Here is a 27,606-nt window from a genome sequence, read left to right on the forward strand (position 1 = left end):
AGTTAGCAAAATACATGGACATTCAGGGGAGAAGTGTAAATACAATAGTTTGTACATGCATAACATTTCTCAGTTTTCCATATAACAATACAACCCCCACTAGGTCCTCTGTCATCCTTCTTGGACTTGTATTCTCCCCCACCCCCCACGCCAGAGTCTTTTACTTTGGTGCAATGTGCCAATTCCAGTTCAGGTTCTACTTGTGTTTTCTCTTCTGATCTTGTTTTTCAACTTCTGCCTGAGAATGAGATCATTCTATATCAATCCTTCTGCTTTACCAGTATTTTCTAGTAGAATTCTTTAGGAAAACAGGAGAGCAGTATAGAGTAGCTATTCAATATTTTCTAAAATACCAATGAGAGAATCTTCTAGTCTGTAGGGTGTGTGCGTGTGTGTGTGTGTGTGTGTGTGTGTGTGTGCATACGTGAGTGCACATTGTATGCGTGTATATGTGATTCACCTCAGAAAAGCAAAGGTCTACTTGCACATTAGTTCTATAAAGATGTTTTCTTGGGTAAGGGTAGCTAGCATAATGGTTATGCAAAAAGACTGTCCTGCCTGAGGCCCCAAGGTCCCAGGTTTAATCCGGCACACTACCATAAATCCCCAGTGCACCAAGGAGTGCTCTGATTAAAAAAAAAAAAAAAAAAGATGGAAAGAAAAAGAAAAAAGATATTTTCCTATTTCAAGGGTTTTCTTCCCTATCAGTTCTGTCCAAGTTACTATCCACTTCTGATTAGCACAGTACTAATTTTCCTGTAAATTAAAATCTGAGACTCACTGCTACTCCTTTCCATACCCACAACTTTACATTTTAACGAGTCCCCTAGGAGGATGTGTGGGAGTCAGGGTTTAATCATGCCCAGATTTCCTTCTGGGCAGAATTAAAAAAAAAAAAAAAAGATTTTCAAGGAAAATGGTGGGAACTCACCCTGAATTACTTATTTCTACAAGGTCAAATGCAGAGTCACAGAAAGCTTCTGTTACAGAATGTAGGGGAAGGGGTAAAACATACTGATATTAAAAAAATATGATGGCCTGTTGGTATTAGTACTGCCTTTTTCTTTCTTTTTTTCATCCAATGTAAGCTACAAGTATGAAAAACATGCAATGTCTCGTCTTAAAAGACATTCTTACTAATGACTAAGTGGTTATTATGAAAAATTTGAGACGCATACTATCGCTTGGTTTAGTTCAGAATCATAGAAACGTGTACAAAACTCCCTACTGCATTGTAAGAGACACTGGGAAAGTTTAGTGACAGTTCTTTCTCTCTGACCTATATTTGCTCATTGCCTGCTTAGACCAATATTTTGCAATAATGTGCTAATGGGTTTGGTGCTATTTAAATGATTGTCTGATTGTAGCTGCAAATAGGAAGCCCATTAACTGTACCCAAGACCAGTGTATTTAATTGCTCCTTTTTATTTTATTTATACCAATGAAAATATGCCTGAGCAAGAACTGATTTTTGCTTGAGCTTCTGAGGACCTGACATTGCCTGAATGCTAGTCAAGTTGGCATTTGACCATCTGGATTGAAGTGAGAAATTGCCTGGGCTAATGGGTTTTTCCTTTTTGTGGGTAAAATGTCTTCACTGTGCCTATTTTGTCATGTGAATTCTCCCCTTTCCCTTTCTGTGACTGAAGGAGAGTCCACAGGGAATGCAGCATATATATAATATTTAAGAAATCCAACATAAATGAATGATATTAAGTCAAAAGAAAAGATAGCTTGTCTCCACCACTGCTCTTTGCTTATCAGGAGTAGCTATTTTCCTGGGTGTTGCCTGGGCCTTGCATGTGTAGTTTCTTGTGTTTTAGTGGTCCCTATTCCACAAATGAGAGGAACCATCTGGTAGGTGTCCTTCACCTTCTTACTTAGAAGTGTCTATTTTCAAACAACATGCTGTTCCGGAGACTGGAGGATAGCACTTCAGGATGACGTTGCAGGCTGCGGACACAGCTCACCGGGGCATATGCCTGCCTTGTCATGTGTGGCCTAACTTTGAGCCGCACCTCCGTGGCACTAGAGGAAGCTGCTGTACTGTGGCGTAGCTCCCTCTCTGTATCCCTCTCTTTGTTTGAAAAGGTAAAAATCTGGCTATATTTCTACCTCTCTTTGCCATACATGGTATTATTTATTTACTTATTTATTGATTGCTTCCAGGTTATCACTGGGGCTTGGTGCCTGCCTGCACTACTTGTGGCTGTCTTTGTTGCTGCTGCTGCTGTTGTTGTCGGCTAGGACAGAGAGAAATTAAGAGAGGACAGGGAAGACAGAGAGGAGGAAAGACACCAACAGATCTGCTTCACCACTTGTGAAGAACTCCCCCCACCCCACGCAGGTCCGGGGAGCTGGGGGCTCGAACCTGGATCCTTGCTCTGGTCCTTGCACTTTGTACATATATGGGCTTAACCCAGTGTGCTACTTATCCAGCTCCGTATTTTTTTTTTAATTATTATAACATAAACCATTTTGTAATGTGTGCTCTGCCAAGTGCACCACCACCTGGTCCCATAAACCTTTCTGATTTAAAAAATTACACTTTCCCCACTGAACGTGGGCATTGACAGGTCGATCCATACTCCCAGCCTATATCTCTCTTTCCCTAGTGGGGCAGGGGCTCTGAGGAAGCGGAACTCCAGGACATATTGGTGGGATCTTCTGCCCAGGGAAGTCCAGTTGGCATCATGCTAGCATCTGGAACCTGGTGGCTGAAAAAGAGTTAACATATAAAGCCAAACAAATTGTTGATTAATCATGAACTTAAAGGCTGGAATATTGCAGATGAAGATTTGGGGTCTCTGTTTTGGAAATAGCTACTAGGTCTATTTTAGGTATATTCCAGGGACAGTATACGGAGCTTTGGTGGTGAAAATTGTACTCCTCTTATCCTATGATCTTGTCAGTGTTTGTTTCCATTTTATAAATAAATGAATTAAAGTAAAAAATTTAAAAAATTATACTTTCAACCCAACCTGAATGAAAGGGTTTTATAATTACTCTTTCTCTCTCTCTTTTTATTTATTTTTTTACCAGAACACTGCTCAGCTCTGGCTTATGGTGGTGGTTTGGGGGGATTGAACCTGGGACTTTGGAGCCTTGGACTTGAGAGTGTCTTTGCATAACCATTATGCTATCTACCCCTGCCCCTCTTGCTCTCTTTACTTTAATGGCAGGAGCGAACAAAGTATTACTTTAGGTTTTATCCGTATTTGCACATGTTTTCACGATACCCTACATGACTTGGAGCAAATGTTTTTCTAGCAACTCCACCTTGGAATACCTTGTGATTTGACTTTTTCTTCTTCTTACTGAGATATAACTTGCACACCATAAAATACATGCATTTGAATAATGCAATTTAGTGGCTTTGAGGAAAATGACAAGGTCATGCAACTTAGTAATGTGTATTTACTTTGTCATTGTTCTTGCTGGACCTTCACCTCTGGGTTGACTTTTTCAGATAGAGAGTCAGAGACAGAGTGAATGAGAGAGAGACAGCACAGCACCAGTGTCCCCAAGTTTGACAGGGTCTGGGTTTAAACCTGGGTCAGAATCATGGCAGAACAAGTATCCTCCCAGGTAAACTGTCTCTGGCTCCAATAATTATTTTTTATTTTATTTTATTTTATTTTTCCTCCAGGGTTATTGGTGGGGATTGGTTCCTGCACCACAAATCCTCTGCTCCTGGAGAGCATTTTTCTCATTTTTGTTGCCCTTTTTGTTGTTTTTATTGTTATTGTTGTTATAACTGTTGCTGTTGGGTAGAACAGAGAGAAATCGAGAGAGATGGGGAAGACAGAGAGAAAGACAGACACCTGTAGACCTGCTTCATCACCTGTGAAGCGACCCCCCTGCAGGTGGAGAGCCGGGGGCTCAAACCGGGATCCTTAATGCCGGTCCTTGCGCCTTGCATCATGTGCACTTAACCCACTGCACTACCGCCTGGCCCCCTAATTATTTTTAAAGTAATTCCTTAGAATATTAAAATAGTCACAAAAAAGGAGGAAAAAGTGGACATTTATATATCCACAGTCTCAAAGGAACAGCTATATTGGTGCCTTTTAAAAATGTTTATTTTATTTGACAGAGCAGAGAGATATTGAGAGGGAAGCGAGAGAGGAAGAGAGACAGAGAGCCACCTACAGCACTGATTCATTACTTTGAATCCAATAAGTCAGAAAGCTCTGCCAGTGATGTAAGACTGAAAGATCAAGGTTACAGAGATCCTAGAAGAAGTCACATGCTGGATTTGAAAAGCTGGTCCTCCCAAATTCTGATCAAAGATGGTTCTTCTTCTGCCTTTTTAAACTGTCTGCTGCTAATGAGTGCCACAGATGAATCTGGGCGCTTGTTACTGTGCTGCCTTCTTCCAGAGTTCTAGAATGTTCATCAACTTATAGTTCCAAAATTATTTCAGATATGGGGCCGGATGGTGGTGTACCTGGTTGAGTGTACATGTTACAATGTGCAAAGACCCAGGTTTGAGCTCCCAGTCCCCACCTGCAGTGGTCGGGAGTGGTGAAGCCCTAATGCAGGTGTCTCTCTGTCTCTCTTTCCCTCTTTACCACCCCTTCCCCTCTCCATTTCTGACTGTATCCAATAAATAGACATAAATAGAAAATATTCCAGATAGACATAACTGAAAGCATCACTGAGACCTGGGGAGACAGATCATCCTGCTTGAGCACCAACTTGAATGCTTGAAACCCCAGGGGCTACAGGCTCAATCCCTAACACCACTGTGTGCCAGTTAATCAATATTCTGGTCTATCTTCCTCTCCCAATTACCTCATAGTATGAAAAAAGGAAACAATTTTTTAAAAATGTAAAGCATATTACATTAAACTGGCTGTATTTTAAACTATATAGTAATATATTGGCTACTAGGCTGAAGGGCCTGTTGTGACTTTGATAGACTAACCCTTTGTATGCTAGTCTATTGTTAATATCAGTGCCATTCCTGTAAGCATATTTTTATAGCTGTCACTGGATACACTGTTTATATTTCCCCCAGAATATTGCCTCCTTTATCATTCAGACAATGGTTAATATCTATGCATAAATCACTAGTTTGATTGCTTTTTAGAAGGGTTGAAATTGTACCTTACAGTTTTTTTTTTTAACATATCAAGACAACAAAACAGCATGCTTATCGAATTCTCTGTCTCTGACTAGGTTTGATAATCAGATCTCAAGTGGCGATGAGAATTGAATCATTATGGCCCATATACCCGTCCTTCTTTATGAGCCCTTTGCACACTATCTGTGTCTTACCTCATTCCCCAGGGTCAGGCTGCTCTTCTTCAGAGATGACAGGTGGCATCATGGTGGACTTCCAAACCAGAGCTTTCTGCTTCGTGGGGGGCATGCTTGAATTATGAAAATAGTTTTTAGAAAAATACCCCTTGTCGGCTTTCTGGCAGGGTGATCTCCTGGAGAAGGACCGGTTCTTTCTCACTCATGCAAGGAACGACATGAAGTAAAGACACTGGGGAGACTGCAGCATGATCAGATCTCAGATCTCATTTATTAGCAGGTGGGCAAAAGTTTAAATAGAAAACCAAACAAAGAACATTATTCAAATATGTCAGAAATTACAGGTTTCTTAAAGGTCAGCTTGCCCCTATGGTAGGGGGCTGGTATGACAAGAATTGATGCAGGCATTTAATTACCCAAAGGCCTTTGAGGGGAGGAGAGGGGTTGAACCAGTTAAGGCAAGATAGAGAGAAGATAAGCAAATTAAGGACATCAAAGGGCACTGCTAGGAGTGTGTGATAAGGTGTGTTCTCCTCTGTGAACTTTGAGTAAATGAACCTTAAGGCAGGGGCCATGTGGCCTGCATTAATGAAGAGAGGCAGTGAGGTTTCACGGGCCTGAGAGTCAAGAAGGAAAGAACTAAGTCTGAATTTCTCCCCTTTGCTCACCTCGGTTGAGAGAGACAAGGGGGTACCTTCTCAGACCTCCATCCCAGGATGGGGAGTTCTATCTAAGCTCTATCAAGCTTACACGTAGCCCCACAACCCCTAATATTAGTTTCTCTTTTATGACTATGATAACTCTTTTTGTGTGTCTGTCATGTGAAAATATTCCTTTTCCAGCACGTTCAGGTGGCCCATTGCCACATAAATTGAGAGGCGTGCGCATCTGCTGTCCCAGCAGAGGTAAAGAGTGTGTAGCTAAACACTTTGAGAATAAGAGGAGCTGAGATTACCCACTTAGGGTCTCTCAGTCAGTCTCCTCAGGGTGGAGGCTCAGACCCCATGCTGTAATATTTGACTGTTGGATTCATGTTCTAGTTTTTGCAAATACGACTTTGACTTGATCACCACAGCAGTTTTACTAAAACAGTTGCCATTCTAAGACCAGTTATTTATATTGATAAATACAGATTCAGTTGAATACATGAGACTCTCACTGGCTTCCCAAATCCCTAGAACATATTGAAAGTGCTTGTATCAAAAAAATAATAATAATGAGTAACAGCACTTTATTTTTTTATTTTAATTTCTTTATTGGGGGATTAATGTTTTACATTCAATAGTAAATACAATAGTTTGTACATGCACAACATTTCTCAGTTTTCCACACAACAATACATCCCCCACTAGGTCCTCTGTCATCCTTTTCCAGGACCTGTACTCCCCTGCCTCCACCCTGAGTCTTTTACTTTGGTGCAATACACCAACTCCAGTTCAGGTTCTATTGTGTTTTATCTTCTGATCCTGTTTTTTTAACTTTGCCCATGATATCATCTCATATTCATCCTTCTGTTTCTGACTTATTTCATTTAACATGATTAATAAGTAACAGCACTTTAATGGTTCTACAGTTAGCAAAACCAATGACGTTAGGTACTTGGAAACACTGCTCTTTAGACCAAGACCTTGGACTGTTATGACATGAGCAATGAGTCTGCCTTCCTCCTTGCTAGTCACCCTCTTACCTGAAACATTTTTAGAAAGGAACTGGAAATTTACATGGGATTGCTGACTTAGTACTTTATTTTAAACTTGTATATTTTTTAAAAAATTATTAGTGATTTAATATTGATTTACAGAATTACAAGGTAACAGGGGTACAACTTCCCACCACCAGAATTCTTTTTTTAAAAAAATTTTATTTTTAAAATGTAAATATTGGGAGTCAGGCAGTAGCACAGCAGGTTAAGTGCACATGGCGTGAAGTGCAAGGACCAGCATAATGATCCCGGTTTGAGCCCCCGGCTTCCCACCTGCAGGGGGGGTCGTTTCACAAGCGAGGAAGCAGGTCTGCTCATGTCTATCTTTCTCTCCCCCTCTCTATCTTCCCCTCCTCTCTCCACTTCTCTCTGTCGTATCCAACAACAACAACACCTATAACAACAACAACAACAATAAAATAATAATAACAACAACAAGGGCAACAAAAAGGGAAAAAAATAATCTCTAGGAGCAGTGGATTCATAGTGCAGGCACCGAGACCCAGCAATAACCCTGGAGGCAAAAAAAAAGTAAATATTGACAAAACTATAGGATAGGAGTGGTACAATTCCACACAATTCCCACCACCAGAACTCTATATCCAATTCCCTCCCTTGAGAGGTGAGGTTCCAGGACACATTGGTGAGGTGTCTGCCCAGGGACTGCCTTTAAACTTCTTTTTTTAAAATTATTATTTATTTTCCCTTTTGTTGCCCTTATTTTTTTATTGTTGTTGTAGTTACTATTGTTGTCGTTATTGGATAGGACAGAGAGAAATGGAGAGAGGAGGGGAAGACAGAGAGTTGGAGAGAAAGATAGACACCTGCAGATCTGCTTCACCACGTGTTAAGTGATTCCCCTGCAGGTGGGGAGCCAGGGGTTTGAACCGGGATCCTTAAGCCAGTCCTTGTGCTTGGCGCCATGTGCGCTTAACCCACTGCGCTACCACCTGACCCCCTACTTTAAGCTTCTTTATGGCAGGAATGCAAACATCTGTACCCCCTCATGCATCTGTCTCATCTTTGTAAGCTTAGAACTACATTGTACACATGGTAGGAAAAAAGAAAAAAGAACTCTGTTATATTCCATGCAAACTCGTTTAATTTTATGCAGTCTTCTGCATAAAATTTTTTTTGCAGGGTTTTTACCAGGACATTGCTTAGCTCTGGTTTATGGTGGTACGAAGGATTGAATTTGGGATGTCTGGTGCCTCAGGCATGAAGGTCTTTTTGCATAGTCTTCATGCAATCACTCTGACCCTTCTTCTTCTTCTAGCGTTTGCCCTTCTTCCGTAGCCAGTCAACAGCGTCAGGTTGAGCCTGATGTAAAGTTTCAAGACCTCCTTTGAATCTGGAGAGGTGGCAGTCGCTGACTATGTGGGTCATAGTCTGTCTGGAGCCGCAGGGGCAGTTCGGGTCGTCTCTGGCTCTGACCCTTATGGAGTCTCTCTCAACTGCTTTAATCAGGACCAATGTAGGGAATGTGTCGTCAAGGACCTCTTGCAGGCAAGAACTTACTTAACCACTAGGACTCATTTACTTAATGATTAGATATTGACTAAGTTTTTGCTAGATGAAAGGCATTAGGGTGGGCATTGTGACTTTGTCCTCAGCAACCTTTCCAGTTCCTTCCGAAAAGAAGACTTATTTCTTCTGAGAATGTAAGAATTCTTGCAAAGTAATCTGATAAGTTTTGATTCCATGATAAGACATGTCACAGAGAGAAAAGCATATAACTCTGTTGTGGGTCCTGAGTTCTGGGAAAGTTTTCTCCCACTGGGAGTAGAGTTGGGTTTCAACAAATCAGGAGGATTTAGAAAACACAAGAGATGAGGGTTTTCCAGAGAAGGAGGATGAAGGGAATGAAGTGTCTTGTTTTGGGGCAGGAGATAGAGGGTTTGGAAGGAACTGAAGCAGGCCAATTAGACTAGAATGAAGACATTGGGAGAACAAATGACTATAGATAAGGTTGGAAAAGTGGGTTGGGAGCTTAATCATAGAGGACCGGGAGTGCATGACTACACAGTATGGATTTTTCCGTGTCAACAGACAACCATTTGGAGGACTTTTGAACAATGGAGTACCAACCCAAGTGGTATTTTAAGTGGGTCTAGGACATAGTTCACTCTGGTTGAAGGCCCAGCAGCACACTAGAGCACCATGGACAGCACTGGGATAACTCGAGGATGTGTCTTTCTCTCCCTCCCTCCATCTCTCAAAAATAATAAAAAATAGAAAATTGCACCAAGAGGGCCCACTCAACTACTCTGGGTTCATTCCCCAGTGCTGCATTACAAAAAAAAAAAGTAATTAAGGGAATTTTGGTGGGTAAGCAGTTAAAGGGGGGGGAGGTTAGATAGCTTATGTAAAGAGACTCTCGTGCCTGAGGCTCCAAAGTCCCAGGTTCAATGCCTGGCACCACCATAAACCAGACCGACTTAGTGCTCTGGTGAAAAAAAAAAGTGATGTGGGGGCAGGATTTGGGGACAGGAAGATCAGTTAGAAATACTGAATCTTATTCCAGCCTTTAGGTTCATGATTAATCAATAATTAGTTTGGCTTTCACAAACATCTCATAAAAACTGCAGCAAAGGTGGGCGCGAGGAATAACATCATTGCAAGACTGGCCAGCTCCTCATGGGGCGTGAGCGCTTCCACACTATGATCATCATCTCTGGCATTATGCTATTCCACTGCAGAATACTGTGCCCCAGTATGGTTCCGTAGCCCCCATGTCCACTTGGTCGATTCCAAATTATATTCCTCCATGAGGGTAATTTCTGGAACCATCCGTTCCACCCCGGTTCCATGGCTGCCAGTTCTTAGCAACATCGCCCTGCCAGATATTAGTCGGGATGCGGCATCATCTAAGTTCATTTCCCACGTCTACGCTTGACCGGACCTGCCAATATACGCGGATATCTTCGCCCACCCTGTCCAACACTTGACGTCTCGTCACCCAGTCTGGTCCCCTACGCCTACACTGAACTTCTCTGTTCCAGACTTTTGGAAACAGAGTTGGCAGTCAGGTGAGGTAAAGAACAAACACCTCATCACAGACCCCTGCAAGCATCAACCCACCCGGCTTTGACCTAGCATGTTATGATTGGGCCCTCCTCAATCGCTATCGAACAGGCCATGGCCGGTGCACCGCTATGTTCCATCGCTGGGGAGCCAGAGACGACCCGAACTGTCCCTGCGGCTCCAGACAGACTATGACCCACATAGTCAACGACTGCCACCTCTCCAGATTCAAAGGAGGTCTTGAAACTTTACATCAGGCTCAACCTGATGCTGTTGACTGGCTATGGAAGAAGGGCAAACGCTAGAAGAAGAAGTTTGGCTTTGTATGTTAACTCTCTTTTCAGCTACCAGGTTCCAGATGCTGCCATGATGCTGGACAGACAACCCCACCAATGTGTCCTGGAGCCTCACTTCCCCAGAACCCCACCCCACTAGGGAAAGAGAGAGGCGGGTTGGGAGTATGGATCGACCTGTTAATGCCCATGTTCAGCGGGGAAGGAATTACAGAAGCCAGACCTTCCACTTTCTGCATCCCACAGTGACCTTGGGTCCATACTCCCAGAGGGTTAAAGAATAGGAAAGCTATCAGGAGAGGAGATGGGATATGGAGTTCTGGTGGTGGGAACTGTGTGGAGTTGTACCCCTCTTATCCTATGGTTTTGTCAGTTTTCCTTTTTATATATAAATGAAAGAAAGAAAGAAAATATATTAAATATAACAAGCTAAAAAAAAAAGAAATACTGTATCTATCTACTTAGGTCACAAGACCTGGAAATAGGGAGCTACGGGTGGAAAACAAAAAGGGGGGGGGTGAGATGCCAGAAACACAGTACTAGAACAAGACAGCCACAGGGAGTATACTTCTGATATAGGTAGTATTTGGCAGAAGTTCCTGCTTTGTTACTTAATGGGAGCAAATGAGTTCTTTATTTAATTCTAAGGAGACTGAATTTGGAAGTTGTAAATCAATTTTCCCATGCATCAGTTGTGTTCCTTGGGTGCTGAAGAAAATGGGGTGTGACATCTCTAAGGGTTTATCTCAGCAGGTTCCAGTTCAGCACATAAATAAATAACTCCAGCCCAGCGTGTTACAAGGAGGCTGACTTTTAAATTGTTTAGTATGGCTGATTAAATTAATTCCAGAGACTAAACTTTAGATCTTCAAAGAGCGTGTGCTTTAGCTTGGGGTGTGCATTGCAGTGGGTGAATTACATATGATTAAGCCCCATGAGCATTTGTTATAATATTTTTGTTCTAAAGGACACTTTTCAAAAGCCTGCTGTGTACAACTAGACAATACATCAAAGGAGGGAAATGAAATATAGTTTTCCTTTGCTCCTCATTCAGGATTCTGTTACCTCTATCCCACACGACCTGTATAATTCACACTGTACCTGACACCCCACCAGATCTCCCTAAAATAGTCTTGAGATTGTGCCACTCACTCCCTTTTACAAAAACCTTCTAATGTATTTGTTTACAGGACAAAGCCCAAATTGACTAGTCCAACACCTGTAGCCAGGTTCACTTTTGGGATTCGTAATACGGAATAAATGATTACAGCATATTAATTTATACACATACTACTTAAGCCCTATAGAATTAGACATTGTATACTAATATTGTATATGAATTATATTTGTGAAATGTTATGTTTGTATTAATAGCATTTATAATGTTAATATAGAATTATTAATATATGTGTTATTATATTTGTGCTAGATGAACATAATAATACAGATTAGAGAATATTAATATCAAAATATGTTGATCTCAACCTATGTTCAACTGGAACTCAAGTTAATGCAAAAAAACAGTCTCATATTTTTACTTTTTTTTTTTTTTTAGTTTAAGAAGACATTTATTCCTTTAGCTGAACAACCTCTACACACAATCAAAATATATGGTTTAAGAAACTGAGTGAAAAGAAATTTAGGTCTTAAATTGTATGAACCCACAACAGGTTTTCTGGACATTATAAGTCATTAAGACCCCTAGAGGGGGGGAAATGTTTTATGGACACCTAGCAGTTGAACTTTCCAAAAAAAAAAAAAAAAAGATGACTTTCTTAAACTAACAGCCCAAGGGTTGGTGAAGACTTGGTAAATACCTACTTCCTACAAATTTTCCCAAAAAACAGACTCTAACTCAATGTTAAACTGGACAGTTGATGGTCTGGCTAATTTCTGGAGTGGTAGGGTTTTTGGTACTTGGATTTAGTAATAACTGCACACAACACTTAAAACAGTGTGATCTACACGACCATTTTCATAACCCAATGAGAAAGGACCCTATTGGGGACTGACCTAAGAAATTTTTGTCTCACATCATCAGTTTACAATCCATAATCTCGTTCTATACTAAAATCTCGTTCTATGCTAAAATCCCCTGGAATTTCAACAAACACCAGTATAAATACCAGTTTGCACCAAAGCTAGGACTTCCCATATCCTGTGAAGTCATGGCACTGAACCAGGAGCTCTCACCTTTATGATTCCAAGGGTACTGAGATTAGAACCCTCTATCCGTCACTTTAAAACTTTCATAAGCAATAAATGGAGTATTTGAGCTAAATCTAAAAATGCAAATCCTTGTAAAAAATATAATAAATCTCCAAGCAAAACCCAATTGAAGTTATCTGTCCTCACCAAGTAACTTCCCACAAAAAGCCACCTAAGGGTAAACCAGCAGAAAACTGCATCACTCTAAGAAAGCTTTAGATTTCATCACATGCACCAACAAATCTGCAGGGCTAGTTTCTGCACTCCTTAGAATGTTACATCTATCATACCAAAGAGCATCTTAAACACTGACATAACTCCCTAACAAAAGACAAAAGGTATATCTTATTAGAAACAAGATAAACACCACTGAAAGTTTCCAAATACTATTGCACTTTTAACTTTCATAATTTGACAATGCATTCCGAAAACAGACTAACTTTTAACAATTAAAGAACACCTTTAAGCAGACAGGACTGTCCTAAATTGTTTATTATGTAAATTAATTTTTTTTTTACAAACAATACTTATTAGCGGTAACGGTGGAGCTGGAGAGTATTGCGCCTTCTCCAAGCTGCACGGTGAGAACCACCAATGGTGTGGTGGAACTTGTGGCCCTTTCCAAGGCCAGGGCTCTTGCGGCCTGCAGATGTCAGCCCCCACATCTCCCTGTGCTTGTGGACAGGTTTGGTGATCCACTGGGTGTCGGGATTTCTTCTGATCGCTTTATGGAATGGATCAATGAGGATGACCTCAAAAAACTTGTATGTGGAATCTTCGCCCACCCAGTAAGAATTCAGCACTCTCAGAGCCCCACAGTGGCATCCAGCGCGAACTTCAGCTGGTTGACTCCATGATGGACGGGCTTGCCGTAGGTCGCACCCTTGGGAACAGGGCGTTTGCGGCCACCGCGGGGACACGAATCCGATATATGGCGTAACCTTGCTTCTCGCCTTGTAGCCCAGCCTGCGGGCTTTGTCCGGCCGCGTGGGGCTGCCAGCAGCGCACGCGGAGCAGGAAGCGCATCACGTCCGACTGCTTCTTCCTCCATAGCTCCTGGATGTACTTGTACGCACCCATCTTGGCTCACCCTGATGGCTGCCCCCAGACAGAAAGGAAAGAGCCATATTTTTACTTTTAAACATTTTTTCAAAAGTTTTATTTGTTAGATGTTTCTGTATGTTAACCAACATAGCTGTTCTTTTAAATTGACTTGACTTTTAAAAATCAATTCACTAATACCTTGTTTTTGTTAGAAATAACTTACGATATTTTGTATTGATGTACACAGTGTGCCAAGGCAGACTAATTTAAAGCGGGTGGTAGAAAAAAGCAAGTGTGAGTCTTCATGATCTTGAGTCAGGCAATGATTTCTTAGATATGACTTCAAAAGCATAAGCAACCAAGGGAAAATAAGCACAATGAACTTTATAAATAGGACTGTCTTGCACGTTTCAAAGACAAAAAAAAAAAACCCTGCAGATACAGTCCACAGGATGAAAGAAAATATAAAGCCATTTATAAATCTGATAAAGGTGTATAGACAGAACAGGAAAATCACTTTTACAACTCAGCAAATACAAGGTTCCCCCACCCCCATTATCTAATTTTATAATAAAATGTGCCAAAGCATTTGATTAAATCTTTCTGCAAAGAAGATATACAAATATGGGGAGGGGGGCAGGCTACACGGAGACGCACACATAACCACAAGCAAGAACTGGGGTTCACATTCCTAGTCTCCACCTGCAGGGGGAAAGCTTCATGAATGGTCGGCTAGTGCTGTGAGTAGCTCTCTTTCCCACCCCTCCAGCTCTACTTCTATCAAAAAAAAAAAAAAAAAAGGCCACCTAGAGTGGTGGGATTGTCATGCACGTATAGATTCCCAGTGATAACCTTGGTGGCAAAACTCTCTCTCCATATATATATATTCAGACAAGCACAGAAAAGACTCTCAACATCATTAGCCACTAAGAAAATGCAGTGGTCTGGGAGGTGGCGCAGTGGATAAAGCACTGGACTTTCAAGTGTGAGGTCACCGGTTTGATCCCTGCCAGCACATGTATCAGAATGATGTCTGGTTCCTTTTCTCTCTTCTCCTACCTTTCTCATTAGTAAATGAAATATTTTTAAAAATACAAATTCTAAACAAGATACCACTACATACCTCCTAGGGTGGTTATAATAAAAGAAGACAAGTAACAAGTACTAGTGAGAATATGGGAAAATTAAATCTCTATCACACTGGTATTTGGAATGTAAAATGTTGTTAAAAATTTGGAAGGCTCCAGCCAGTCCTGCTAGCTTCACGGGCAGTTAACAGAGATGACCAGAGACATACGGCTGGGCAGGGAAGCTGTATTTCTTTATTCAGGAACAACGATTCATAAACTAAACCAAACTAATCACCAAACAGAACTCTGCTGTCTCTTTGTGGCGGCGCAAGCACTCTCTCTTACTCCGGAACTCAGGAACCCCTCTCGCAAGCACTCTCTCTAACTCTCTAACTCAGGAACTCTGTCGGGGTTCCTTGGGGCGGGGCCAAGTGGGCCCGCAAAACTAACAGGACTGATCCAATTCTCTTGGCGGGGGAGAACTAGAACCCAATGTAAAGCATACAACAATTCCCCCTTTTCTTTTTAACTAAATGACTATAGTATCAAGGGTGTGGGGTGAACAGAAACCTATATTGTAGAGGCATTTTTAAAAAAAGAAACTGGCACAAACATGGAGAAACATGTAAGCAAGTAACAAGAACCAGTGTGCTGCCAAGGGAAGGCCTGAGGGGGCCTTTTTCACCTCTGTGGGCAAAACTTTATCAGCTTAAAAAAAACATTTCTTGCCTCTGGGGGGTGTACTTTCTTGCCTCTGGGGGGCGTACTTGCATCGACGGGCATTTGCATGGGGGCGGGGAACGGCCTAGAGTCCCAAAGGCTGCTGACTGCAATTTACTTACTATGAAACAAAACTTATTATTAGCATATTTCTAATAGAGAAGGAATTTGAGACTTTTACATATCAACAACGTCTTTTAACCTTTTGTTACACCCATTCAAGATGGAGTCAGGAAAGGAAACCTCAGGCATGAGAATAATTAGCATAGCCATTGTGTGATCTACCATTTCTAATAGAGAAGGTAATGGAGAGTTTTACATATCAACAAGTCTATTTAACCTTTTGTTTAGACCAACTTAGTTAAAATAGATTGTTAACTAATTTTTACCTCAGACTTTAAATGTAAGTTAATTTTATCTTTATGAGAATTACGTTGAAAACCTTTTTCATTTAACTTTGTCTAGTAAGAATTTAGCCTTAAAGTTATTGTTTACCAAACTTTAAACATACACATAAACATGGTCATTAATACACAAGGAGAGAAACCTTTGTTACGAAGACATGTCATTTTAAACATGAATTTAGATATGTACTGTCTTAGTTGTTGGGGGGGGGGTACACCATCCGGAGGTGGCTTCCCGCGCAGCTTCACTTCTAGGAATTGCAGGTTGCAATCTCTGCACAAATCTCTGCGTACTCCAGCTTGTCTGCCTTCAGACCGGATCGGCAGCTGGAGATCTCGTGTGCCCAGTTTCGGCAGGGAGCCTGGGGGTCCGGGAGGTCTGGGATCGTCCCAGAATTCATAGCAAGAGGGCAGGCGGGCCAGCTTTGTAGAAGGCGTGGGCCTAGGTGCCCAGGGGTGGCGGCCATGATGGGCCGCCGCGGCCCTGTCCCATGGCCCTGCCATGTCTGCTGCCCTGATCGCAGTGGCCGTGCAGCGTGGAGGGATCACGCATCCAGTGCCCTGCTCCACATGGTGGAGAGCCGGCTCCTGTGGGCTGGCCTGCATGCTGGCATTGGGCTCTTGCTTTGTGGCATCGGGCTCTAGCGTGTTGGCATCGGGCTCCTGCATGATGGCGTCAGCCTCCTGCGGGTTGCAGGGCTGCGGGGCTGCGGGCGCAGTGCGCGGGGTTGTCTGGGCGCAGCTGGCTGGCTGGCTGTTTAACTAGGTGGAAACAGCAGCTCCGCGCCTCACCTCCCACCTGCTGGCTATTCTTGCTGGCTGTTCTGAGTTTGCCCGAGCGAGTGGAAACCACAGAGTGGTCCAGAGATAAATGTTCCAGAAACAGCAAAACAGTCTCGTGAAGAAAGAGCAGAGGCCTTTGGAGATCTCTTCACAAGCAGAAGAGAAGGCCATAGTGCATAGGTAGCCCAATTGTCTTTACTTATCTGAGAGATGTGCAGGTCAGATCCACGTGGGCGCCATTTGTTGTTAAAATTCGTAGGCTCTTGCTGGCCGGGCTAGCTTCACGGGCGGGTAACAGAGATTACCAGAGACATACGGCTGGGCAGGGAAGCTGTATTTCTTTATTCAGGAACAACGATTCATAAACTAAACCAAACTAATCACCAAACAGAACTCTGCTGTCTCTTTGCGGCGGCGCAAGCACTCTCTCTTACTCCGGAACTCAGGAACCCCTCTCGCAAGCACTCTCTCTAACTCTCTAACTCAGGAACTCTGTCGGGGTTCCTTGGGGCAGGGCCAAGCGGGCCCGCAAAACTAACAGGACTGATCCAATTCTCTTGGCGGGGGAAAACTAGAACCCAATGTAAAGCATACAACAGTAAAATGATGTGTCTACTTTAGATAGCAGTTTGGTTTTGACTTTTAAGCAGTTAGAAATGGAATTATAGGACCTGGCAATTCTATTCAAGTAATAGAATCGGAAGATGTAAAATATGTACCCACACAAAAACTCTTACCAGAATGTGTATAGCTGAATTATTTATAATAAAATAAAAGTGCAGATGACTCAAGCATAGGCTAATGAATAGATACACAAAATGTAGTGTGGGTAAAGAAAACACAGTAGGATATTATTCAACAATGAAAAGAGTGACGTACTGATACGCGTTACAACATGAATAAACCTGGAAAACATCCTAAACAGCGGGCCAGGTTTGGTACACGTGTTCCAATGTGCAAGAACCCAGGTTCGAGCCCCTGGTCCCCGCCTGCAGTGGGAATGTTTTATGAGTGGTGTTGCAGGTGTCTCTCTGTCTCACTCCTTCCCTATCCCCCTTTTCCCTCTCAATTTCTGACTGTCTCTATCCAATAATAAATAAATAAAGATAATAATGACAAAAAGAAAGCATCCTCCATGAAAGTTGAAAGATCATGTATTGACTGAGTCTATTGACACAAACTACCCAACATCGGTAAATTCATAGAGGTAGAAATTGTCTGAGTCTATTGATATAAACTACCCAGCACTGGTGAATTCATAGAGGCAGAACTCAGACTGGTGGTTACCAGAAATTGGAAAAGAAATGAGACTGCTAATAGATAAATGATTTTTTTTAAAAAAAGTTTATTTATTTATTTATTATTGGATAGAGACAGAGTGAAATTGAGAGTGGTGGAGGAGGTAGAGAGGGAGAAAGAGACACCTGCAGCCTTGCTCCACCACTCGTGAAGCTTTGCCCTCTGCAGGTGGGGACCAGGGGCTTGAACCTGGGTCCTTGAGGGCTGTAGTGCATGCGCTTAATCAGGTACACCACCATCTGGCCCTGATAACTTAAATTTGTTTTGGGAGGATGAAAAAAGTTTGGCATTTACCTAGTCATGATAGTTGTACAAGCTGGTAAATTTGCTAAAGGTCGTGCGAATTATACACTTTACACTGATTAAAGTATGCATATGGCATCTCAAAAACAAGATAGGTGAAGTAATTGCCAACAAGCATACAGACATAAAGTGGACCTAGAAATACATCCGGTAGTATTCTGTAGAGGTCTTTAGGCTCAGTTCTGGCTGGGTATGAATTTAGTTCTCATCTGTGTAATTTATGGATTAGTTAGTTGATCCATAATGCCATTAGTCCAGTAGTAGCTCAGGGTTTTATCACGGTGACTGATTCTAGCTTACTTAGCGGTTTCACTCTAGGTAGAATTTTGTACTTCAATAGAAGAAACAGCGCCCCAGCTATTTATATTCTACATTCGCCTTCAGGGAATACATTCTTTGTATACACATTAATTTAGAAAGGAAACAACCCAGCTGTATGAATAGGAAAGCAGTTCTTGAATAAAAAAGTGAAAAGCCACTGAATTAGGCTGATTTATTTAGATGAGATGAATGTTTACTGATGTAATAATACCTTTTATCTAAAAATGTTTATTTTCTAGTGCAGTAGCTTAAAGAGTGAGGAAACTATTATTTTTTAATTGGTATGTAGTTTTGGCCTAATGATTATATTGATCAAACTGAATAATATGATTTTTCTGCTAACAAAAACATAGAGCACAAGGCGCAATGATCAGAAGAGTTTTGCATAGCAAACTTTGTTCCATTAAAATGTCTTTTAAAAAATATTTATTTATTTATTTCCTTTTGTTGGCCTTGTTGTTTTATTATTATAGTTATTATTGTTGTTGTTATTGATTTTGTTGTTGTTGGATAGGACAGATAGAAGTGGAGAGAGGAAGGGAAGACAGAGAAAGGGAGGGAAGGATAGACACCTGCAGACCTGCTTCACCACTTATGAAGCGACTCCCCTGCTGGTGGGAGCTGGGGGGCTCAAAACAGAATCCTTAAGTTGGTCCTTGTGCTTTGTGCCACCTACACTTAACCCACTGCACTACCACCTGACTCCCTAAAATGTTGTCTTTAAGACCTCACCAACTGGAATTTAGAGTCCTCCTTCCTTCTTTCCTTCCTTCCTTCCTTCCTCCCTCCCTCCCTCCCTCCCTTCCTTCCTTCCTTCCTTCCTTCTTTCCTTCCTTCCTTCCTTCCTTGCTTCATCCTGGAGGCCTTGATATTACCAGAGTTTATGGTGTGGTCATCCTTAGGACCACAGTGGTGATGCCATGTTGGATGGAAATTTCCAGCATGTTTGGGTGCTCAGGGGTATGTCTTTGCATACACTGACACTTTGAGAGGCAGTGAGTGCCGTGGTGGTCAGTGCTTGTTGTGAAATTGTGAGGATGTGGTTGAGTTTGGCAGGGCTTAACCTGAGGAGTGCATCTATCCTGTCAGTCTCTCTCTCTACTGAGAGGTTGAGCAAGGAGGGATAGGAGTAATCCCAAAGGTTTGCCTTGTCTTATCAGACTCCTTGCCTCACAAAGCACCCCGCATTCCTGAGACTATGGCCATTAGGTAAAAAGAAAGGGGGAGATATCGGGAAATTATGAGGCTATGGTTGAGCTCGGCAGGGCTCACAAAGCATCCTGAATTCTTGATACTATGGCCTATCTACATAATCATTGTTTTGCCTGAAAGATGCCCATCCACTCCATTCCTTTGATGTCTTCTTTCTACCCTCAAGACCCTCCCTGCCTCCAAGGTAGTATTAATGCCACCATTTAAAACCCTCGCAACAGCTGCTAAAGGAAGTTCCTATGTTTCCAGTCTTTCTCCACCCCCTTCCTAGCCATTTCCATTTCTGACTTGCCATTTCCGGATCTGTCTTTTAAAAGCCGTGGCTCTTTGATCAATAAACATATTGCATTGCCTCGCCATGATCTGTCTTTTAAAAGCCGTGGCTCTTTGATCAATAAACATATTTCACTGCCTCGCCATGAGCTTGGCTCCTGAGTCATCTCCCTCGCATCGCTGAGTAGCAGCCCAGGCTGCCTCCGGTCGTGTTCTCTCCGACCCAGAGAGCACACGCCAGGAAGAGGCACCCCCACACTAGCCTGGCAAGTGCTGGCTTGGGACTCATCCTGGTTTATTTCTTCACTCTGCCTCTTGCTAGCTGGGAGAACTTGGTTAAGTACTTTCCCCAAGTTCCACTTTCTTCATTGACAATATTCAATCATAGTGCAGGGAAGTAAGGTGAAGCTTCTAGGAGCCAAGCTATGGAAGGTGTTGTTTGAACAGGGTGCCGGGCACTGGGCTCACAGAGTAAAGGATATCATTGTTTCCACACACCCATTGAGTAGTGAGCTGATGAATGAACTAACTACAAGCAGAAACTATTACTTTCTGAATACTTTAAAATAAAAAGTTTTTGGACACTGGCAGGTAGCTCACTTGGTAGAGCACAGGTGTTACCATGTGTGAATCCCCAGGTGTGAGCCCTTGTTATCACATAGGGGACCTGCAGGGAAGAAGCTTCACAAACAGTGCAAGAGTGCTGTGGTGTTTCTCCTTTATTCTCTGTCTCTCTCTCTTTCTCACTGTCTCTGATCCTGCATTTAGAGGAAAGGAAAGAAAAAAACTGGCTGCTGGGAATGGTAGAATGGTACGAGCACTGAGCCCCAGCTGTAGCACTGGTGGCAAAAACAAGACAAAAATAAAATATAAAATAAAAGATATTTGGAACATATAGAGAAGAACCTAGTCTACACACTGACACATAGAATTCTGCAATTTTACTATACTTGGTTCAGACTTTTGAGAAGGAATGTAGTATCAGAAATACAACTGGGGTGGGGGCCAGTTAAATAGCATAATAGTTATGCAAAGAGACTCTCATGCCTGAAGCTCCGAAGTTCCAGGTTCAATACTCCCTCCTCCACTGCCACACACCCCCATAAGCCAGAACTGAGCAGTGCTCTGGTGAAAAAAAAAAGAAAAAGAAAATGAAAGAAAGAGAGAAATACAACTAGAATCCCCCCTCACACACACACACACGTGTTCATCCATCTCAAGTCTCTTTAACTTGCTTTTCCCAGAAGTAATTGCCATCACGTTCACTATCCTGCTTTTATGTATTCCTACCTACACAGACAGGCAGATGAACAACATACAGCACAGTTCTGTATATTTTCACTCTCTAATACAATCATTTACTGTCTTTTAGCTTTTCTGTTTTCTTGGTTTTACCATTATGTTTTGAGATTAATTTATGTTGTTATATAGTTCATTCATTTTCTTTTTTTTTTAACATTTTTTTTGGTAATCTTTATTTATTGGATAGAAACAGCAAGAAATCAATAGTGTAGGGGAAGATACAGAGGGAAAGAGACAGACACCTGAAGCCCTGCTTCACCATCGACAGAGCTTTCCCCCTACAGGTGGGGACTGGGGGCCTTGAACCTGAGTCCTTGCTCATTGTAACATGTGCACTCAACCAGTGCGCCACCTAGTTCATTCATTTTTTTCTCCTGTCTTATGGTGTTTTATGGTGAATCATGACTTAATCCATCTTGGGGGTTGATGGATATATTTGTACTCCCCCCACCACAATTTCTTGCTATCGTACCACTTATTCCAGAAATGTTGTCATATACAGCATTCCTTTGTTTATTAAAAGATAGAGACAGAGAGAGTGAAAGAGACCTCAGCACACTTCCTTCAATGTGGTGGGGGCTGGACTCGAACCTGGGCTGTAAACATAGCAAAGCAGCAGACTATCCACGTGAGCTATTTCATAGGCCCCCACATGTACCTTCCTAGTGCAGGCTGTATGAACACTTTCTTTACTGGAGAGGAGCTATTGGGACTTTGGACTTAGATATTTTCAATTTTATGATATTAAAAAGTTTGTTTATCATGGGGCAGGGAATGGGTGCTTTCTTTACCTTGTTTGAAGTGAGAGGTTTGAGGCTAGGCACCAACAGGGTAGAATATGGGAAAATATTGGGGAAACTCCAAGATGGTGGACTAGTGCTGTAGTGTCTCTCCTCTCTGTTTTTTTTCCCTCCCCCTTAACCCCCCCCAGAAAAATAAAAATTTTAAATGGGACCAGGGGGTTGTTCTCCAATTCTGGGGGGGTTATATGGGCTTATATTACCCACACAGAACACAGCTATTTGTTCACAAATTGGTCAAGACTTGTCAGTATCAGGCTTGAGTATAAATTCTTATCTTACTTTAGTTTGAATTTGAATTTTTCTAATTACTGATGAGTCTCAACTACCTTTGCATGCAATTCTTTATAAGGTCATTTGTTTTCCCTCAACCATGACTTGCTCAGTAATATCTCTATCCATTTCCTGTGGGTTACTGTAATTGCTTTGAAGTATCTATTTTTTTTAATGGAAAAAAAGAGAAAGGAAGAGGAGGATGGGGTGGAGAACCAAAGCATCACTGTAACACATGGAATGACTGAAATTGAGTCTGGGACTTCATGTGTGAGAGCTCAGCACTTTATCCGCTATGCTACATGCTGGGCTGCTATATCTGTGTTGTTTTTTTCTTAATTGATTTATAGATTTTTTTTCTTAATCCTGGATAATTCCTTGTCATATTTTTACAATATTCTTAATCTGAGGTGAACGCTTTTAGAGATAAATTTGGATATTATTATTTATTTATGTTAAAAATGAGTATTACCCTTTTCTTTTTTTAAAAAAGTATTTCTTTATTTTGACAGGATAGAGAGAAATTGGGGAGGTGGGGGGTGAAGAACAGAAATAATAAGAGACACCTGCAGCCCTGCTTCAACACCCCAGCAGCTGGGGGCTGGGGGGGTTGAACCCAGATTCTTAGGCATGGTTGGTTACATGTGCATTCAACTGGGTACACCACCACCCACCCCCAGAAATTTGGAATTTTAATGTCACTTTTATCAAACTTCTCTTCTATGATATGCTCAAGGAACTTTGATCCCTACTGAAGGAATTTTTCCTTAACCAAAAGTCATTAAAACGACTCAGGGGGCCAGGTGTTGGCACATTCGTGTGCAAGGCCCTGGTTCCCACCTGGGGTGGGGAAAGCTTCACAAATGGTGAAGCTGTGCTGCAGGTATCTTTCTTTCTCTCTCTCTATCTCCCCCTTCCATGTCAGCTTCTCTCTATCCAATAAATATTTTATATAAAACTACTCAGTATTCTCTTCTAAGGGTTTCACAGACTTGGTTGTGAAAGTGTTCAGTCTAGTTGGAATTCATCTTTGTGTGTATTATAAAATGGGCACCTAGCTCTTTGTTCCTACCTGGGAAATTAATTCCCAGGGGACAAATTTAACACTAGCAAAAACCTCAATTTGTGAGTGACAGAAATGATACAAAAATCATCAGAAATGATACAAAACATCTACAAAACACTCTCAACTCCAACTTAAGTCTTTTTCATGCTGTATTGTAAACCATTATCCCCTGTCCCCAATAAATCGGAAGCGGGGTAGAGGAAGGGAGATAGAAATGCTTTTTTTTTTGCATTTGTTTTAAATATTTGACAAGGTTCAGGACAAATGAAATATGGAATCTTGATGCACTGAATATTTCAAATTGGAGGAATTTGAGAAGTGACTATTACAGAAAGGACTTTTTAAAATGTGACACCAGTCAAGAACTCAGGACCTTGTACATGAGCACTTAGGAAGGCACAGAGAAAAGGGAGAGGAAAGACACAAAGCACTATGCCATCATCCACAGAACTTCTTTTGATCCTATCTGTGGTGCTTTCAGGTAGTGCTGGGAATCAAAACCAGAATTTCACATACAGTAAGGATTACACTCCACCTGTTCACTAGAAAGGAGTTTCTTAATGACTGCTTCTTGCAGGAGGTCATAGACATTCAGACTTTCCTGGGAGAGGTGGCCTTCCTTTTCCTGGTCCTTTTCTTTTCTTTTTTTTTTTTTTTAAATTTAATTGGTTTCCATTTTCTTAAGAAGATTTCTCAGCCAAGTAGTGCAGCTTATGTTAATTTGTGTCCTCACCTTTTGGTGATCAATCTGTTTTTGCTTTGCTTTCATTATTTTTGATAGGTGAGTAGTATTGCATGGTGTATTTATACCACAGCTTTCTTAACTACTCTTCTGTGGTTGGATTACTAGAAATAGAGCTGTTGTTCACACTGGTATACAAAGATCTTTTTGGATAGGTCTTTTTATTTTCTTTGGATAGACTGCTAGGAGAGGAATTAATAGTCTTTTATTTGCTGCTTTTTTTTTTTTTTCTTTTCAGACTGCCAAGTTGGGTAGAACTTAAGATGGGTAGAAGACACTTCTCCTCCCCTACATATTTTAAAATGTGACATTCTGCTGTCAGAGCATAAGCAGACATTTTAAAATTGTTGCTTGAAAGTTTATATTGTTCCTCAGATGAAGCCACTCTTTCTTGGTGAAGGGATTTAAAGTCCTTTCCGGTTTGTTTTGATGGGACAGCTAGCAGGCTCACTTTAGAGAGAGATGGGAGGGGGAAGAAAAGGACCTCTTCGTTTGTTTATTTCCCTGGGCACCTCAGTCTCTCAAAAGGAGAGAAAGATTTTTGATAATGGCATCTGAGAGTCTGCAGAATGTTTATTTTATTGCTATTATTTACCGAAGGTTTTTTTTTTTTTTTTTTCCCCACAGTACTGCTTAGCTCTGGGACCTTGGAGCCAGCCTCAGGCATGAAAGTGTCTTTGCATAACCATTATGCCATCTACCCCCACCCCTAAATTCTTTTTTTAACATTGTTTCAGCAAGGCCAACAGAGTTGTATTGCCACAGTTCATGAAAACTTTTTGTCCGCTGGCACTATCAAGCATTTTTGTGACAACTGCAGAAAATAGCATTCCCACATGTGCAGAGCCCAGCAGCTGTTTGGTTTTGTAACAACAAATCTCTAGACTTCTTCCCTAACCCCCCCCCCCACCCCAACCAAATCACACACTCATTCTTTGGAAGTGAGAACCAAAAACCCATTCCTTAAAATATAGAAAATCCACAAAAACGTAAATGAATAAGAGCAGTTCTCTAAAATATGGAGTATGATTCTACAGCATTTCCACCTCCAGAGTTCTGTACTCCTGCCTACTTCCCCCAGTGGAAACTGCCATCCTTCTCCCAAGGTCGTGATACGGTATAAGAGTAAGGACTCTATGGTTGCTATGGCTACTGTGGTTACATGTTCACTGCATTCTGTCCCCTGGGCACTGAAATCTACTAAGTGTCCATTGAGTGACATAGCACGGGGGTAACAATGGCTACGTTTGGGCATGGAGTTGTCTTAAGGCAAGGAGACAGCATTCTGTTTTTATGGAGGGTTTGTATGCGGTGCCAATTGGTATAAGCAGCAAATTGAAAAAGACATTCTTTGATAAAAGGTTTAAGCATTATGCGTGCGGCATAGGATTCTAGGGTCTTGGGTACATAACTTCCAATAGGGGCACATGCTTCAAACATATCATAGTCCAGCAGGGAATACAAGTAGTCGGGACTGTGGGAGAGTAAGTAGTTGCACAATGTCCATCTAGAGTAAGAACCTTTGTTTATATATGTGGCGGTCATGGCAGCAATGACGGCTGCAGCGGAGGAAATTGCATTGTTATGCATTTGTCGTTATGCATTTGTCTTTATGCAGTGGATTGTGGAATATAACATGGTAACAGAATGCGACCAAATCATCATCTTCTGGGGGGCCTTGGAAGTGCATCATGGCGTATTTGCTCCTGCAGTATTTGCAGTGTTCGGGGTGTCTGACCCGGGATCTGAACATCAGGTAGAAAACATCTTCCAGGCTGGGTCGGTCAGTGCTTTCTGTAGCAGTTGGTGAAGAAAGAAACTCGGTTCCGGGGGTGTCCCAGGTCACAGCCACAGCCCGAGTCCCAAGGATTCGCGATCCTGTTTCTTCTGCATTGTTTTGAAGGCATAGTAGAAGCACAGTCTAAATAAGATAACAAAGATCTTTGCTAGCATTACAAGTACAATAAACAAGCACATAAACCAAAATATTCCCTTTATTCAATGCCACCAATTAAATATAGGGATGCAGACAAAGTTGAGTTGGATTACTTGTGCGAGTGTGTCCCAAAGTGAGCGTTTTTGTATACCCTTGCTCCAGTCTTTATGTACACATGTATTGGTCTGTAGTATTCCTACCAATTTGTGTACATCATGCAGATGTGCATTGAGGATGGATTCGTGCTGTACTATCTTTTTGTGTATACTGTCAAGCTGTTTTTCATTGTGTGTAGCGATATTCAATATGTCTTGAGCTATTTTTAAGTAATTTTGGTAGTTATCCCATTCAAGCTTAAAGTCAAATATGCCAGTAGAGTCAAAGTAATGTTTTTGTTCAGGTCTAATGGTGGTCAATTGTGAGGTGTTATGGATTGAAACCGTGGAGCAATTAGATGCAATGTAGCAACCTGTATCAAGTTCATACAGAGTTGTATTTTCTACAAAGAATGTATTTTCTACCAAGAATGAGCATGGTAAGGTGGTCTTGTCTCTAGTGCATGCCAGGAATGAGTAATCAATTGCCTAAGTCATTCAACATATTTGGTATATAGGCTGAAGCTAGGTTTGGAGTAGTCAATTTTGTTTCAGGGGTATTTGTGTGAATGTACATTGTGGGTCCAAGTCTAATACACTCTTCTATAGGTATGAACATTGCTATATCTGTTGTGTTCAGGAAAATGGTCAATGGGAACTACCCATTGGTCTCCTAATTTTTGTGGCACTGATTGAGTATGGTACGGCTATGTAGGTGTATATCTGCAATAGATTTAGAGTGCAGATGCCTTCTGCACAATAGGAGTCTTTCTGGATTCAAAATAGTTTGGAATTCCTTAGTCAATCTACCAATACCTATAGTAAATAGAGTGTCTAGTTACCTTTCTAGGCCATTCAGGTTGGATAGGTACATTTGACACAGAATGATGTTGTGATTATTATTAATCAATGAAAGAGTTCTGTTGCATTCTTCTCTATATACTTTCCTAAATACCTCCATTTCTGTTTGCGTTGTATTAATCGTAGTATGCATGGTGTCTAACGATTGAGACATGGCATGTAGGGCCTGTACCACATCTCTGTTCATCACTTCTAAACGATGAATGTCAGCCTTGGTGGGTGCTTCTATGTCCACTGACACGCCATCACCACCAAGTCCACCAACCAGAGCCCCTGCGGCAAAGGCACCAAGAGCTAATAGTTGAAGAGGCTTCCTCCCCACTTTTGTGGGGGATGAATGTTGCAGCCTGTCTAAATTGATTAGGTTCTTACAGTATGCTGGGGTGGTTGGAACATGGTCAATGTAAAAGATATCTGGACAGAACATATCCTGGGTGTTATAACAATGGTAGCTGGCACATTAATATTTGGCAGTGCCATGGGTGTGCGAGTAATCTTAGGACCACCCAGGGGAAGAATAAGCCATCCCCTCGGGTAATGAGCCCATTTAAAATATACCATTTTATTGGTTCCAGAGATGTGTACTTCGCCTCTATCCACGAGACAAGGA

General features: G+C 41.7%; 1 protein-coding gene and 1 pseudogene across 1 annotated transcript in view; one reads left to right on the forward strand and one right to left on the reverse strand.

Annotated features, from left to right (window-relative positions):
* Positions 1-27,606, forward strand: part of ABLIM1 (actin binding LIM protein 1) — a 366,517-nt gene that overhangs the window by 32,731 nt on the left and 306,180 nt on the right. The window lies entirely within an intron of this gene.
* On the reverse strand, positions 12,966-13,611 carry LOC103110794 (large ribosomal subunit protein eL15-like; annotated as a pseudogene).

This window comes from Erinaceus europaeus, chromosome 14 (genome assembly GCF_950295315.1).
Source record: "Erinaceus europaeus chromosome 14, mEriEur2.1, whole genome shotgun sequence".
NCBI classification, from domain to species: domain Eukaryota; kingdom Metazoa; phylum Chordata; class Mammalia; order Eulipotyphla; family Erinaceidae; genus Erinaceus; species Erinaceus europaeus.